Below are 15,421 nucleotides of genomic sequence, written 5' to 3'. Positions count from 1 at the left end.
ACTGGATTACAAGTATTTTGGACTCTCTCTCTGCACTACTCCCCATTGAGTGACTGTTGTCTGTTTTAATAAAGCTTTAAGTGTTTGCCGTCTGCCTTGTGTGTTCTGTTCTGCCTACCCTCCGTCACAAGTGTATATTTTAAAGTCCAGTTGTGTTATTACTCAGAGCCAGACTGTCTAAAAACTAATCAAGGAAGAATAAAAAAAACTTTCATAAAACCTTTAATACAATAGTAAAAACTGATACAAACTCCCTTTCTCATATAAAATAACAGAGGCCTACTCACTGCTTGGTGAAAATCCCTGTAGTGGTATTGGTAGATCAAACCAGGCCCTAGGTGGATTGTATGCGCTTCCTTATACCAAATACATTGCAAGTTCTTCTGTCTTGCGTATCCTCCAGTCTTCATCCCTCTCTTGTACCTTAACCAGCTTTAAGCTCTTATTATTACTGTCTCCTTCTCCTGAACTCACATTTTAACCCACCCAGTGAATTCAGCATTCTGCTGTGATCCACTCCTCGGCTGCCGACACCTTTTCTCCATCTTCTCTGATGTCATCAGGGGTGGGCTCTCTTATACGCTCAGAAAGCCCCCTGATAACAAATATCAGCTCCTTCCTCCTGCAGCTCCATGGAGAAGCTGAGGCCTGCTGACATACTGTATGTAATGTGGAAGGGGAATCAGGAGCTGGAGCACTGCATTGTCATCTAGGCAAGAGAGAGAGGAGGTGGGGGAGGTGGAGGTTTTCCACCTGAAAAAAAAAAAAAAATTAAAGGTCAGTAGCTACAAAAACTGTAGCTGCTGACTTTTAAAATACAGCCATTTACCTGTCCCTCGGTGCAGCGGTGTCCTCACCACCACTAGATTCACCTGCTATCTTCTCTCCCTGGCGCCGGCATCTTCAGTATGGGCACCCGGCTGTGACAGCTTGCGGCTTCACAGCCGGGTGCCCACTGCACATTAATGAGAAGAGCTGCGCTCTGTGAATAGTCCTGTAATCTACGGGGAGGGAAGGGGGGAGGATGACTTCCGCTTCTGATCGCCTAGGCGATCAGCAGCGGAGGTGGGAGTGGGTACCTGTCAAATTCGGGTACCCGCTCCCCAAAGGTGCCAAACTTTAATGGGGAGCTGGGGGACAAAGTCTTAAAGTGGAACTTCCCCTTTTGGGTGGAGCTGCATTTTAAACTCTAGGAATGCAGAGTATTCCATAAAATGTCTATTCCACGACCTAACAATTGCACATAGAATTCAACAGGAACAGGGCGCATTAAAATCCGGTATATATTTGGGGAATACTGTATCATACCTAATACATCAAGGTCATACATGACTACCCTAGCACATACAAAAGGAAAGAAAGCAGTCGCCTCCCTCCGGGGTGACAAAGGTACGCTGTGGTTGGTATCCCTGGATACGAAATATAATACTGAATAATATTCTGCCATTTTCTAGAATACCACCTGCATGTATTGGAAGTGATTAATATTAGTGTAAAACTATATTTGGAAATTGGTTGTAAATGTATTGGCCTCCCAGCACCCATCCCTTAAATTGGATTATAGGTGGTTTGTCTCTGTCCACACCGCTTTGATATCATAGAAAAGGGACTGACAGGACTTGTTAGAAAAGCTCTTGTTTTACCATCGACCAAGGAACACCCAAGAGAGCTGCGGCAACGTTTTTGCTTGGACAATTGGACTCTGCTAAAACCAAGGACTTTGCAAGTATTTTGCCTTCTTAACTTCTTTCTATTATTCTCTATTGCTTTAGCTCTCTTTAATTATTTGTAACATTCCTTTCTGTAAATATTTTAATTGCACCATTTGACTTTTTCATTGATCAACTCTACTTTGAAAAGTGTTAAAATTATCTCTAAGGCTTTTAATGAAAACTAAAGAATCCCTGTCTCTTGGAGAGTGCTACTGTATATAATAATCCTCTGAATATAACTGTCTGTGGTGATGGTGTGTGTTACAGACGTTTATTGTCCACATTTGTTCTTGCTAACACTGTGAAGGGTTTATAGTCCCATAGCTATCTGGTGGCAGTTTAGAGTTTGAAGGGTTAATTGTGTAATTAACCTAACCCAGTGACAATCACTCTCAGGCTGCTGGTAGTTAGATTGTGGTCCCGTGAGCTGGAAAATCTTTGAGCAAGGTGCAGCTGAGGGTGGCATTGTTACGCAAGTTACAGCATGGTGCGAGATCAGCTGCTGAGTTGGTGAGAAAGTCAGGGGTTGGGCACCACGTTTGTCACAGGAATAATATTTCTTACCAATCATCGACCAATCCTGCCCTGCTGTCCTGGTTGAAGAATGAAGCCGCTGAGTAATGTGATTGCCGGAGTGTCCGCGCTAAATATCGGGACCCTACTGAGCATGTGTCAATTGGGATATGACGCATGCGTAGTAGGGTGACAGATTTTTCGGGAACCTACTGCACATGCGCCAATCGGGATCTGATGCATGCGTAGTAGGGTGGCAGATTTTTCATGGCCATACTTTGCATGCATTGGTCGGGATCCAACACATGCACAGTAGGCACACAGATTTCTCAGGACACCACTGAGCATGCCTCAAAAGGGATTAGACACATGCACAGTAGGGTTGCAGATTTTTCAAGACCTTACTTTGCATGCGTTGGTCGGGATCCAACACATGCGCAGTAGGCACACAAATTTTTCAGGACACTACTAAGCATGCCTCGAAAGGGATTAGACACATGCACAGTAGGGTGACAGATTTTTGAGACCCTAAAAATGTGAATTAACTCAAGTGCTTGCTATGGTGAATACAAAATATAAATAAATAAGTATAATATGAATACTGTAGCCGCTAGTGCACACAACCCATGTCTCAGTGGGCTAAATAATGAATAATGTCAATGAAAATATGCTGCGCTACAAATAGCAAATGCACAAAAACCTATAAAATATATATGTGTAGAATGGTGATAACAAAAACAAAAATTGTGTGACACAAAAAAACTAATCAAAATTAATATTCCAAAAAAATATATAATCAAAGTCCAATTATTTGTGTTCTCCTGTGACCTGTCCTTGAGATGATGACCATCGTGTGAATCTGTCACAGAATTCCAGTGCAAAACATCCTCCACCATAACTCTGCTGACCTGTTGCTTGTGTTGAAGCATGGCACCAGTGAGACTGAGCCACTGAGACATCGCTTGCTGAGCTGGGACCACAGCTGGAATTGCCATGAGTGTGTGCAGCAAATGAGACCTACGGAGGACCAGAGCTGAGAGACTGAGCCTTGTGAGGACTTGTTCGGGAGACCTATGTCATCAGGTTCCAGGTACACGAGGACAGAAAATTTTGAAAAAGACGGTATTTTCTCATTTCTGTTAAAAAAAAATATCCAATAAACTCAAATTTCATTATAAATTTAGACCAACATGTATTTTACTATATGTCTTTGGTAAAAAAAAAAAAATTTTTTACTTTTTAATGTACAAAAACAGAATAAACTGGCTGATTGTTTGGTAAAACATAAAATATCATGGAATATCGAGTAAATAGATACCAAACATGACATGCTTTAAAACTGCGCACGCCCCCCGTAATGGTGATAAACTGCATACATTTTTTATATCCATAGGCGGCGCGTTAAAAGCCTTTACAGGCTACCGTTTTAGATTTACACAGAAGGTCTAGTGCTAGAATTACTACCTTCGATCTGACGTTCATGGCGATACCTCGCATGATGCGACCGCTGTTTACTGAAGGGGTGTGAGGGTGCTTTAATTTTAGTTCTTTTTAATTATTATTTAATTCTTTTTAATTATTTTTATACTGTCCCTTTCATTTCTTTTATCACTTTTTATTGTTATCACAGGAAATGTAAATATCCCCTGTGACAGCAATAGGCAGTGACATGTATTCTTTTAAGGGAAATTTGGGGTCTATTAGACTCTAGATATCTCCTCTGCCCTTACATCATCTGATCTCACCAAGTTCAGTGTGATCAGATGTTTTCCAAATTTACAAATGGCGCTGTTTATATCCTGCAAAACTGAAGTGATGAAATGCTCGTAGCTTCCGGTTTCTTATAGAGATGATTGGCGCCATTCTGATCTCCAATCAGCTCTATGGTCAGCTGGAGGTATGTCCTGACCCCGCCCACTGACCCATTGGTAGAGGGGAGGGCTGTTGGTGACCCTTGGCCATTTAAGGGCAGACAGGACACTTGGTTGGTTCAACTCTGAGGAAGGGGGCTCGACTCCAGAAACGCGTTAGCTTTCCGACCAGATGGTTCCAGGAGCACCGATGAATAGAGACTATTGATGTTTTACTTGTGTTTATTTAGGATTGTACATTGTATTTTTTTTACAGTGACACAATGTATGGGTTATGTAGTGTTATCACACATGATTTTTCTTATTACACGTATTTGGTAACAAAGATTTTCTACACTTTCCCTTTTAGGTATATCCAGTATACACACTGTGATAGCCTTCCAGATTTAATTAAACTTTATTTTTAATCTTGATTTTTTTAAATTCATCTTTCCCACCCCCCACCCTCCTCCTTTAGGATTTCGAACCCTTGTGCTTTACGGGAAAAGGCCTGACTTCATATCCATTTACCAGTAATGAAACTCAAACCAAAGCCTCTGAATATATAAAAGGGGCTTGTTTTGACACAGCCCAGTAAAGTATTACTACTACTACTGGACTTTTAATAGTTCCAGATTGCTTAACCACCTGCCTACAGGAACAACGCAAACACAACATAATACTCAATTGTTTGTTAAAATATAAAAGAAGGGGTTGTGTTGAATAGTAACCTATTCTAGGAGGATGCTTCATTTAATAGCCTTTACAGGTTATCATTTTACAGTTACCTGTGAATTATGGCCCCAGAATTATTGTTCTTACTCTGATGTTAGCAATGATATGTCACATGAGTGGTGTAATCAGTGTTTACATACATGTGCAGGACCTCTGCTCACATGTCCATTTTGTGAGTATATGCGAGAGGGACTGGAGTGATTTTATATTTTTTATTATTTTTATTTATTTTATTACATTTTTTTTTTTACACTTCTTAATTATTATTTTTTTCATTTATCTTTATTGCTATTTATTAGGCCCCTAAAGTCTCTCCTATAACACATTACATCCTAGAAGTGTAAAAAATACTCACCGTGCATCCTAAAAGTGTAACTGGACCTGCTTTCACTGCTGGAGCCATTGTTTAATTTTGGACACATGTATTAAAAATGCACACACTTTCTAAACCCCAAAATGTATATACTACTCTAGTACAGAGCTGCCTAAGAGTAGTTTCCACAAAGGCTGGTAGGTGGCAGCACAACACATAATAACAGTATCCAAGAGAACAGAGTATAAGAAGAATAGTGCAAACACCAGGAGACTGTAGCTGGTAGCCCAGAAAATCGCCCACAGGGTTCTCTGGACAGACTTCACAGAGGGAAGGCAGAAGAAGGTTGCAGTCTGGATGTCCAGGTAGCAGCAGGAGTCCCAGGGATGGCTGTGCAAAGAGGAGACTGAGGCTCCATGTACACTGCAGCTGATAAACTCACGTTTAGGAGCTTTTATGCATTTTTTTTCAGCAGCCCCTGACCTCTCCCTAATGTTTTCATATGTGTCCATGTACACATCGTTGTTTACAGTTGTTTACAGGCAGTTAAGTTTACAGTTGTTTTTTGTAACGCACCAAACTTGCATTCAGGAGTACATTTTTTCAGCGTTTCAAACACCAAACGCTTGTAAATGCGTGTAAACGTAGCTAATTGCAGCTAACTGCATTTAGAAGCGTTTGCATTTGAAATTTTTTTTAACTCTTCCATTTCCAGATGCTGTCCAGAGCCTTTTTTCATCATGAAAAATGCATGCAAAGCCTTTTCCCGGTACTCAAATGGACCCGGTACACCATACTTTGAGGTTGCACATGAAAGAAAATATGTTAGACACTGCTGCAATCATTTCTGCACAGAAATGAGCTGGAACACATCCAAACACCACAAAAAAAAAAAAGACAGTTAATCTCATCACCAAGGGCGGACTGACAACTCATGGGGCTCCCGGGCAATAGGGGATCATGGGGTCCCTGTGTCCTTGCCCAAACTCAAAAAGCCTATGAAAAAGGTACCAGGGGCGTCTCATGGGGCCCCCTACTACCCCGGGCCCTCGGGCAGTGCCCGAGTTTCCAAATGGTTAGTCAACCCCTACTCATCACATACTGCTCTCTCTGCTTCTACTCTCTCTATTTCTCTCAAAATGTCTGAAATAGTTAATTTTTTACTGTTTTTCAGTACATTCTGGGCATTTTGGAAGGTCTCCTGAGGTTATGTTTAAAAAACGCTTCTAAACGCAAACGCACATAAACGTGGTATGCAAACGCTGGTAAACTGACGTTTTTTAACCTACATTTTCCAGCAGTCAGTTTCCATCGTTCAGAAGTGTGTTCCAAACATCCCGTGTACATGGAGCCTGAAAAGCAGAAATATGGGGCCAACTAGCACAGTAGCCACCGCAGTGACTGGGACATAAAGGATAAGTTCACCTTTGGGAGCATGTTACATGTTCCACTCATTTTTTAGGGTGGAACATGTAACATGATCCCATAGGTGCAGCAGCACCTGCTGCCCCCCCCCCCCCTCTATGAAGCTCAATTCACATGCAATTTATGTGCCCATACACTGTGCAATCCCATCACCGTCACAATTCTGCTTTCTGCTCTTTAGTGCTCCGGTGAGTGAATTTGTGCAGAGTGGATGGAGCACAGGGCTCACGACCATATGTATGACAGATTGGATGCCTTTCATGCATCCAATCTGTCATGCATATTGCCATAAACCCTAATATTTATAAAATGAATAGAAACTATTTATTTACTTTTTGTGTTTATTTAGGATGGTTACATTGTACATTGTATTTTATTCACAGTGACACAATGTATGGGTTATGTAGTGTTATCACACATGATTTTTCTTATTACATGTATTTGGTAACAAAGATTTTCTACATTTTCCCTTTGAGGTATATCCAGTATACACACTGTGATAGCCTTCAGGATTTAATTAAACTTTATTTTCAATCTTGATTTTTTTAAATTCATCTTTCCCACCCCCCACCCCCTGCCCTTAGGAATTCGAACCCTTGTGCTTTACGGGAAAAGGCCTGACTTCATATACATTTACCAGTAATGAAACTCAAACCAAAGCCTCTGAATATATAAAAGGGGCTTGTTTTGACACAGCCCAGTAAAGTATTACTACTACTACTGGACTTTTAATAGTGCCAGATTGCTTAACCACCTGCCTACAGGGACAACGCAAACACAACATAATACTCAATTTTTTGTTAAAATATAAAAGAAGGGGTTGTGTTGAATAGTAACCTATTCTAGGAGGATGCTTCATTTTATAGCCTTTACAGGTTATCATTTTACAGTTACCTGTGAATTATGGCCCCAGAATTATTGTTCTTACTTTGATGTTAGCAATGATATGTCACATGAGTGGTGTAATCAGTGTTTACATACATGTGCAGGACCTCTGCTCACATGTCCATTTTGTGAGTATATGCGAGAGGGACTGGAGTGATTTTATATTTTTTATTATTTTTATTTATTTTATTACATTTGTTTTTTACACTTCTTAATTATTTTTTTTTTTCATTTACCTTTATTGCTATTTATTAGACCCCTAAAGTCTCTCCTATAACACATTACATCCTAAAAGTGTAACTGGATCTGCTTTCACTGCTGGAGCCATTGTTTCATTTTGCACACTTGTATTAAAATTGCACACACTTCCTAAACCCCAAAATGTATATACTACTCTAGTACAGAGCTGCCTAAGAGTAGTTTCCACAAATGCTGGTAGGTGGCAGCACAACACATAATAACAGTATCCAAGAGAACAGAGTATAAGAAGAATAGTGCAAACACCAGGAGACTGTAGCTGGTAGCCCAGAAAATCGGCCACAGGGTTCTCTGGACAGACTTCACAGAGGGAAGGCAGAAGAAGGTTGCAGTCTGGATGTCCAGGTAGCAGCAGGAGTCCCAGGGATTGCTGTACAAAGAGGAGTCTGAGGCTCTATGTACACTGCAGCTTATAAACGCATGTTCAGGAGCTTTTCTGCATTTTTTTTTCAGCAGCCCCTGAACTCTCCCTAATGTTTTCCTATGTGTCCATGTACACATCGTCGTTTACAGTTGTTTACAGGCAGTTGAGTTTACAGTCGTTTTTTGTAACGCACCAAACTTGCGGTCAGGAGTACATTTATCAGCGTTTCAAACACCAAATTTTTGTAAATGCGTGTAACCGTGGCTAACCGAGTTTATAAGTGTTTGTATTTGGAATTTTTTTTTAACTCTTCCATTTCCAGATGCTGTCCAGAGCCTTTTTTCATCATGAAAAATGCATGCAAAGCCTTTTCCCGGTACTCAAATGGACCCGGTACACCATACTTTGAGGTTGCACATGAAAGAAAATATGTTAGACACTGCCGCAATAATTTCTGCACAGAAATGAGCTGGAACACATCCAAACACCACAAAAAAAAGACAGTAAATCTCATCACATACTGCTCTTTCTGCTTCTACTCTCCCTACTTCTCTCAAAATGTCTGAAATAGTAAATTTTTTACTGTTTTTCAGTACATTCTGGGCATTTTGGAGGGTCTCCTGAGGTTATGTTTAAAAAACGCTTCTAAACGCAAACGCACATAAACGTGGTATTCAAACACAGCTAAACAGACATTTTTTAACCTATGTTTTCCAGCAGTCAATTTCCATCGTTCAGAAGTGTGTTCCAAACATCCCGTGTACATGGAGCCTGAAAAGCAGAAATATGGGGCCAACTAGCACAGTAGCCACCGCAGTGACTGGGACATAAAGGATAAGTTCACCTTTGGGAGCATGTTACATGTTACACTCATTTTTTATGGTGGAACATGTAACATGATCCCATAGGTGCAGCCGTACCTGCTGCCCCCCCATGAAGCTCAATTCACATGCAATTTATGTGCCCATAGACTGTGCAATCCCATCACCGTCACAATTCTGATTTCTGCTCTTTAGTGCTCCGGTGAGTGAATTTGTGCAGAGTGGATGGGAGCGCAGGGCTCACGGCCATATGTATGACAGATTGGATGCCTTTCATGCATCCAATCTGTCATGCATATTGCCATGAACCCTGATTTTTATAAAATGAATAGAGACTATTGATTTACTTTTTGTGTTTATTTAGGATTGTTACATTGTACTTTTTTCACAGTGACACAATGTATGGGTTATGTAGTGTTATCACACATGATTTTTCTTATTACATGTATTTGGTAACAAAGATTTTCTACGTTTTCCCTTTTAGGTATATCCAGTATACACACTGTGATAGCCTTCAGGATTTAATTAAACTTCATTTTAAATCTTGATTTTTTTTAAATTCATCTTTCCCACCCCCCACCCCCTTCCCTTAGGATTTTGAACCCTTGTGCTTTACGGGAAAAGGCCTGACTTCATATCCATTTACCAGTAATGAAACTGAAACCAAAGCCTCTGAATATATAAAAGGGGCTTGTTTTGACACAGCCCAGTAAAGTATTACTACTACTACTGGACTTTTAATAGTGCCAGATTGCTTAACCACCTGCCTACAGGGACAACGCAAACACAACATAATACTCAATTTTTTTGTTAAAATATAAAAGAAGGGGTTGTGTTGAATAGTAACCTATTCTAGGAGGATGCTTCATTTTATAGCCTTTACAGGTTATCATTTTACAGTTACCTGTGAATTATGGCCCCAGAATTATTGTTCTTACTTTGATGTTAGCAATGATATGTCACATGAGTGGTGTAATCAGTGTTTACATACATGTGCAGGACCTCTGCTTTCATGTCCATTTTGTGAATATATGCAAGAGGGACTGGAGTGATTTTATATTTTTTATTATTTTTATTTATTTTATTACATTTTTTTTTACACTTCTTAATTTTTTTTTTCAATTATCTTTATTGCTATTTATTAGGCCCCTAAAGTCTCTCCTATAACACATTACATCCTAAAAGTGTAACTGGATCTGCTTTCACTGCTGGAGCCATTGTTTCATTTTGCACACTTGTATTAAAATTGCACACACTTTCTAAACCCCAAAATGTATATACTACTCTAGTACAGAGCTGCCTAAGAGTAGTTTCCACAAAGGCTGGTAGGTGGCAGCACAACACATAATAACAGTATCCAAGAGAACAGAGTATAAGAAGAATAGTGCAAACACCAGGAGACTGTAGCTGGTAGCCCAGAAAATCGCCCACAGGGTTCTCTGCACAGACTTCACAGAGGGAAGGCAGAAGAAGGTTGCAGTCTGGATGTCCAGGTAGCAGCAGGAGTCCCAGAGATTGCTGTACAAAGAGGAGACTGAGGCTCCATGTACACTGCAGCTGATAAACTTGCGTTTAGGAGCTGTTCAGGGTTTTTTTCAGCAGCCCCTGACCTCTCCGTAATGTTTTCCTATGTGTCCATGTACACATCGTTGTTTACAGTTGTTTACAGGCAGTTGCGTTTACAGTTGTTTTTTGTAACGCACCAAACTTGCATTCAGGAGTACATTTTTTCAGCGTTTCAAACACCAAACGCTTGTAAATGCGTGTAAACGTGGCTAAACGCAGCTAACTGCATTTATAAGGGTTTGCATTTGGAAATTTTTTTAACTCTTCCATTTCCAGATGCTGTCCAGAGCCTTTTTTCATCATGAAAAATGCATGCGAAGCGTTTTCCCGGTACTCACATGGACTCGGTACACCATACTTTGAGGTTGCGCATGAAAGAAAATATGTTACACACTGCTGCAATCATTTCTGCACAGAAATGAGCTGGAACACATCCAAACACCACAATAAAAAAAAGACAGTTAATTTCATCACCAAGGGCGGACTGACAACTCATGGTGCTCCCGGGCAATAGGGGATCATGGGGCCCCTGTGTCCTTGCCCAAACTCAAAAAAGCCTATGAAAAAGGTAACAGGGGCGTCTCATGGGGCCCCCTACTACCCCAGGTCCTCGGGCAGTGTCCGAGTTTCCAAATGATCAGTCCGCCCCTGCTCATCACATACTGCTCTCTCTGCTTCTACTCTCTCTATTTCTCTCAAAATGTCTGAAATAGTTAATTTTTTACTGTTTTTCAGTACATTCTGGGCATTTTGGAAGGTCTCCTGAGGTTATGTTTAAAAAACGCTTCTAAACGCAAACGCACATAAACGCGGTATTCAAACGCTGCTAAACAGACATTTTTTAACCTATGTTTTCCAGCAGTCAATTTCTATTGTTCAGAAGTGTGTTCCAAACGTCCCGTGTACATGGAGCCTGAAAAGCAGAAATATGGGGCCAACTAGCACAGTAGCCACCGCAGTGACTGGGACATAAAGGATAAGTTCACCTTTGGGAGCATGTTACATGTTCCACTCATTTTTTAGGGTGGAACATGTAACATGATCCCATAGGTGCAGCAGCACCTGCTGCCCCCCCCCCCTCTATGAAGCTCAATTCACATGCAATTTATGTGCCCATACACTGTGCAATCCCATCATCGTCACAATTCTGCTTTCTGCTCTTTAGTGTTCCGGTGAGTGAATTTGTGCAGAGTGGATGGAGCGCAGGGCTCACGACCATATGTATGACAGATTGGATGCCTTTCATGCATTCAATCTGTCATGCATATTGCCATAAACCTTAATATTTATAAAATGAATAGAGACTATTGATTTACTTTTTGTGTTTATTTAGGATTGTTACATTGTATTTATTCACAGTGACACAATGTATGGGTTATGTAGTGTTATCACACATGATTTTTCTTATTACATGTATTTGGTAACAAATATTTTATAAATTTTCCCTTTTAGGTATATCCAGTATACACACTGTGATAGCCTTCAGGATTTAATTAAACTTTATTTTAATCTTGCTTTCTTTAATTCATCTTTCCCACCCCCCTCCCTTAGGATTTCGAACCCTTGTGCTTTACGGGAAAAGGCCTGACTTCATATCCATTTACCAGTAATGAAACTGAAACCAAAGCCTCTGAATATATAAAAGGGGCTTGTTTTGTCACAGCCCAGTATTAAGCACAAAGAGATAACAATATTCATGTCACTGTTTTTATCTTCTCCATAAAATAGTTCATCTACTGGAATTTTAATAGTGCCAGATTACTTAACCACCTGCCTACAGGAACAACGCAAACACAACATAATACTCATTTTTTTTGTTAAAATATAAAAGAAGGGGTTGTGTTGAATAGTAACCTATTCTAGGAGGATGCTTCATTTTATAGCCTTTACAGGTTATCATTTTACAGTTACCTGTGAATTATGGCCCCAGAATGATTGTTCTTACTTTGATGTTAGCAATGATATGTCACATGAGTGGTGTAATCAGTGTTTACATACATGTGCAGGACCTCTGCTCACATGTCCATTTTGTGAGTATATGCGAGAGGGACTGGAGTGATTTTATATTTTTTATTATTTTTATTTATTTTATTACATTTTTTTTTTACACTTCTTAATAATTTTTTTTTCATTTATCTTTATTGCTATTTATTAGACCCCTAAAGTCTCTCCTATAACACATTACATCCTAGAAGTGTAACTGGACCTACTTTCACTGCTGGAGCCATTGTTTCATTTTGCACACTTGTATTAAAATTGCACACACTTTCTAAACCCCAAAATGTATATACTACTCTAGTACAGAGCTGCCTAAGAGTAGTTTCCACAAAGGCTGGTAGGTGGCAGCACAACACATAATAACAGTATCCAAGAGAACAGAGTATAAGAAGAATAGTGCAAACACCAGGAGACTGTAGCTGGTAGCCCAGAAAATCGGCCACAGGGTTCTCTGGACAGACTTCACAGAGGGAAGGCAGAAGAAGGTTGCAGTCTGGATGTCCAGGTAGCAGCAGGAGTCCCAGGGATTGCTGTACAAAGAGGAGTCTGAGGCTCTATGTACACTGCAGCTTATAAACGCATGTTCAGGAGCTTTTCTGCATTTTTTTTTCAGCAGCCCCTGAACTCTCCCTAATGTATCCCTATGTGTCCATGTACACATCGTCGTTTACAGTTGTTTACAGGCAGTTGAGTTTACAGTCGTTTTTTGTAACGCACCAAACTTGCGGTCAGGAGTACATTTATCAGCGTTTCAAACACCAAATTTTTGTAAATGCGTGTAAACGTGGCTAACCGAGTTTATAAGTGTTTGTATTTGGAATTTTTTTTTAACTCTTCCATTTCCAGATGCTGTCCAGAGCCTTTTTTCATCATGAAAAATGCATGCAAAGCCTTTTCCCGGTACTCAAATGGACCCGGTACACCATACTTTGAGGTTTTGCATGAAATAAAATATGTTAGACACTGCCGCAATAATTTCTGCACAGAAATGAGCTGGAACACATCCAAACACCACAAAAAAAAGACAGTTAATCTCATCACATACTGCTCTTTCTGCTTCTACTCTCCCTACTTCTCTCAAAATGTCTGAAATAGTAAATTTTTTACTGTTTTTCAGTACATTCTGGGCATTTTGGAGGGTCTCCTGAGGTTATGTTTAAAAAACGCTTCTAAACGCAAACGCACATAAACGTGGTATTCAAACACAGCTAAACAGACATTTTTTAACCTATGTTTTCCAGCAGTCAATTTCCATCGTTCAGAAGTGTGTTCCAAACATCCCGTGTACATGGAGCCTGAAAAGCAGAAATATGGGGCCAACTAGCACAGTAGCCACCGCAGTGACTGGGACATAAAGGATAAGTTCACCTTTGGGAGCATGTTACATGTTACACTCATTTTTTATGGTGGAACATGTAACATGATCCCATAGGTGCAGCCGTACCTGCTGCCCCCCCATGAAGCTCAATTCACATGCAATTTATGTGCCCATAGACTGTGCAATCCCATCACCGTCACAATTCTGATTTCTGCTCTTTAGTGCTCCGGTGAGTGAATTTGTGCAGAGTGGATGGGAGCACAGGGCTCACGGCCATATGTATGACAGATTGGATGCCTTTCATACATCCAATCTGTCATGCATATTGCCATGAACCCTGATTTTTATAAAATGAATAGAGACTATTGATTTACTTTTTGTGTTTATTTAGGATTGTTACATTGTTACATTGTACTTTTTTCACAGTGACACAATGTATGGGTTATGTAGTGTTATCACACATGATTTTTCTTATTACATGTATTTGGTAACAAAGATTTTCTACGTTTTCCCTTTTAGGTATATCCAGTATACACACTGTGATAGCCTTTCCGGATTTAATTAAACTTCATTTTAAATCTTGATTTTTTTTAAATTCATCTTTCCCACCCCCCACCCCCTTCCCTTAGGATTTTGAACCCTTGTGCTTTACGGGAAAAGGCCTGACTTCATATCCATTTATCAGTAATGAAACTGAAACCAAAGCCTCTGAATATATAAAAGGGGCTTGTTTTGACACAGCCCAGTAAAGTATTACTACTACTACTGGACTTTTAATAGTGCCAGATTGCTTAACCACCTGCCTACAGGAACAACGCAAACACAACATAATACTCAATTTTTTTGTTAAAATATAAAAGAAGGGGTTGTGTTGAATAGTAACCTATTCTAGGAGGATGCTTCATTTTATAGCCTTTACAGGTTATCATTTTACAGTTACCTGTGAATTATGGCCCCAGAATTATTGTTCTTACTTTGATGTTAGCAATGATATGTCACATGAGTGGTGTAATCAGTGTTTACATACATGTGCAGGACCTCTGCTTTCATGTCCATTTTGTGAATATATGCAAGAGGGACTGGAGTGATTTTATATTTTTTATTATTTTTATTTATTTTATTACATTTTTTTTTTTACACTTCTTAATTATTATTTTTTTCATTTATCTTTATTGCTATTTATTAGGCCCCTAAAGTCTCTCCTATAACACATTACATCCTAGAAGTGTAAAAAATACTCACCGTGCATCCTAAAAGTGTAACTGGACCTGCTTTCACTGCTGGAGCCATTGTTTAATTTTGGACACATGTATTAAAAATGCACACACTTTCTAAACCCCAAAATGTATATACTACTCTAGTACAGAGCTGCCTAAGAGTAGTTTCCACAAAGGCTGGTAGGTGGCAGCACAACACATAATAACAGTGTCCAAGAGAACAGAGTATAAGAAGAATAGTGCAAACACCAGGAGACTGTAGCTGGTAGCCCAGAAAATCGCCCACAGGGTTCTCTGCACAGACTTCACAGAGGGAAGGCAGAAGAAGGTTGCAGTCTGGATGTCCAGGTAGCAGCAGGAGTCCCAGGGATTGCTGTACAAAGAGGAGACTGAGGCTCCATGTACACTGCAGCTGATAAACTCACGTTTAGGAGCTGTTCAGCATT

General features: G+C 40.0%; 1 long non-coding RNA gene across 1 annotated transcript in view; it reads right to left on the bottom strand.

The window, feature by feature from the left end:
* Nucleotides 1-206: 206 nt before the first annotated feature.
* Nucleotides 207-15,421, bottom strand: part of LOC149458569 (uncharacterized) — a 28,158-nt gene continuing 12,943 nt past the window's right edge. Inside the window, exon 2 of the long non-coding RNA XR_016313411.1 lies at nt 207-3,361. This is a non-coding gene — a long non-coding RNA (uncharacterized LOC149458569). The remainder of the gene's footprint in view (nt 3,362-15,421) is intronic.

This window comes from Staurois parvus, unplaced genomic scaffold (genome assembly GCF_062004578.1).
Source record: "Staurois parvus isolate SC_StPar_1 unplaced genomic scaffold, SC_StPar_1.0 ptg000283l, whole genome shotgun sequence".
In the NCBI taxonomy this organism is placed as follows: domain Eukaryota; kingdom Metazoa; phylum Chordata; class Amphibia; order Anura; family Ranidae; genus Staurois; species Staurois parvus.
Note: the sequence above shows the minus strand (reverse complement) of the source record. Positions and strands in the feature narration are given on the sequence as shown.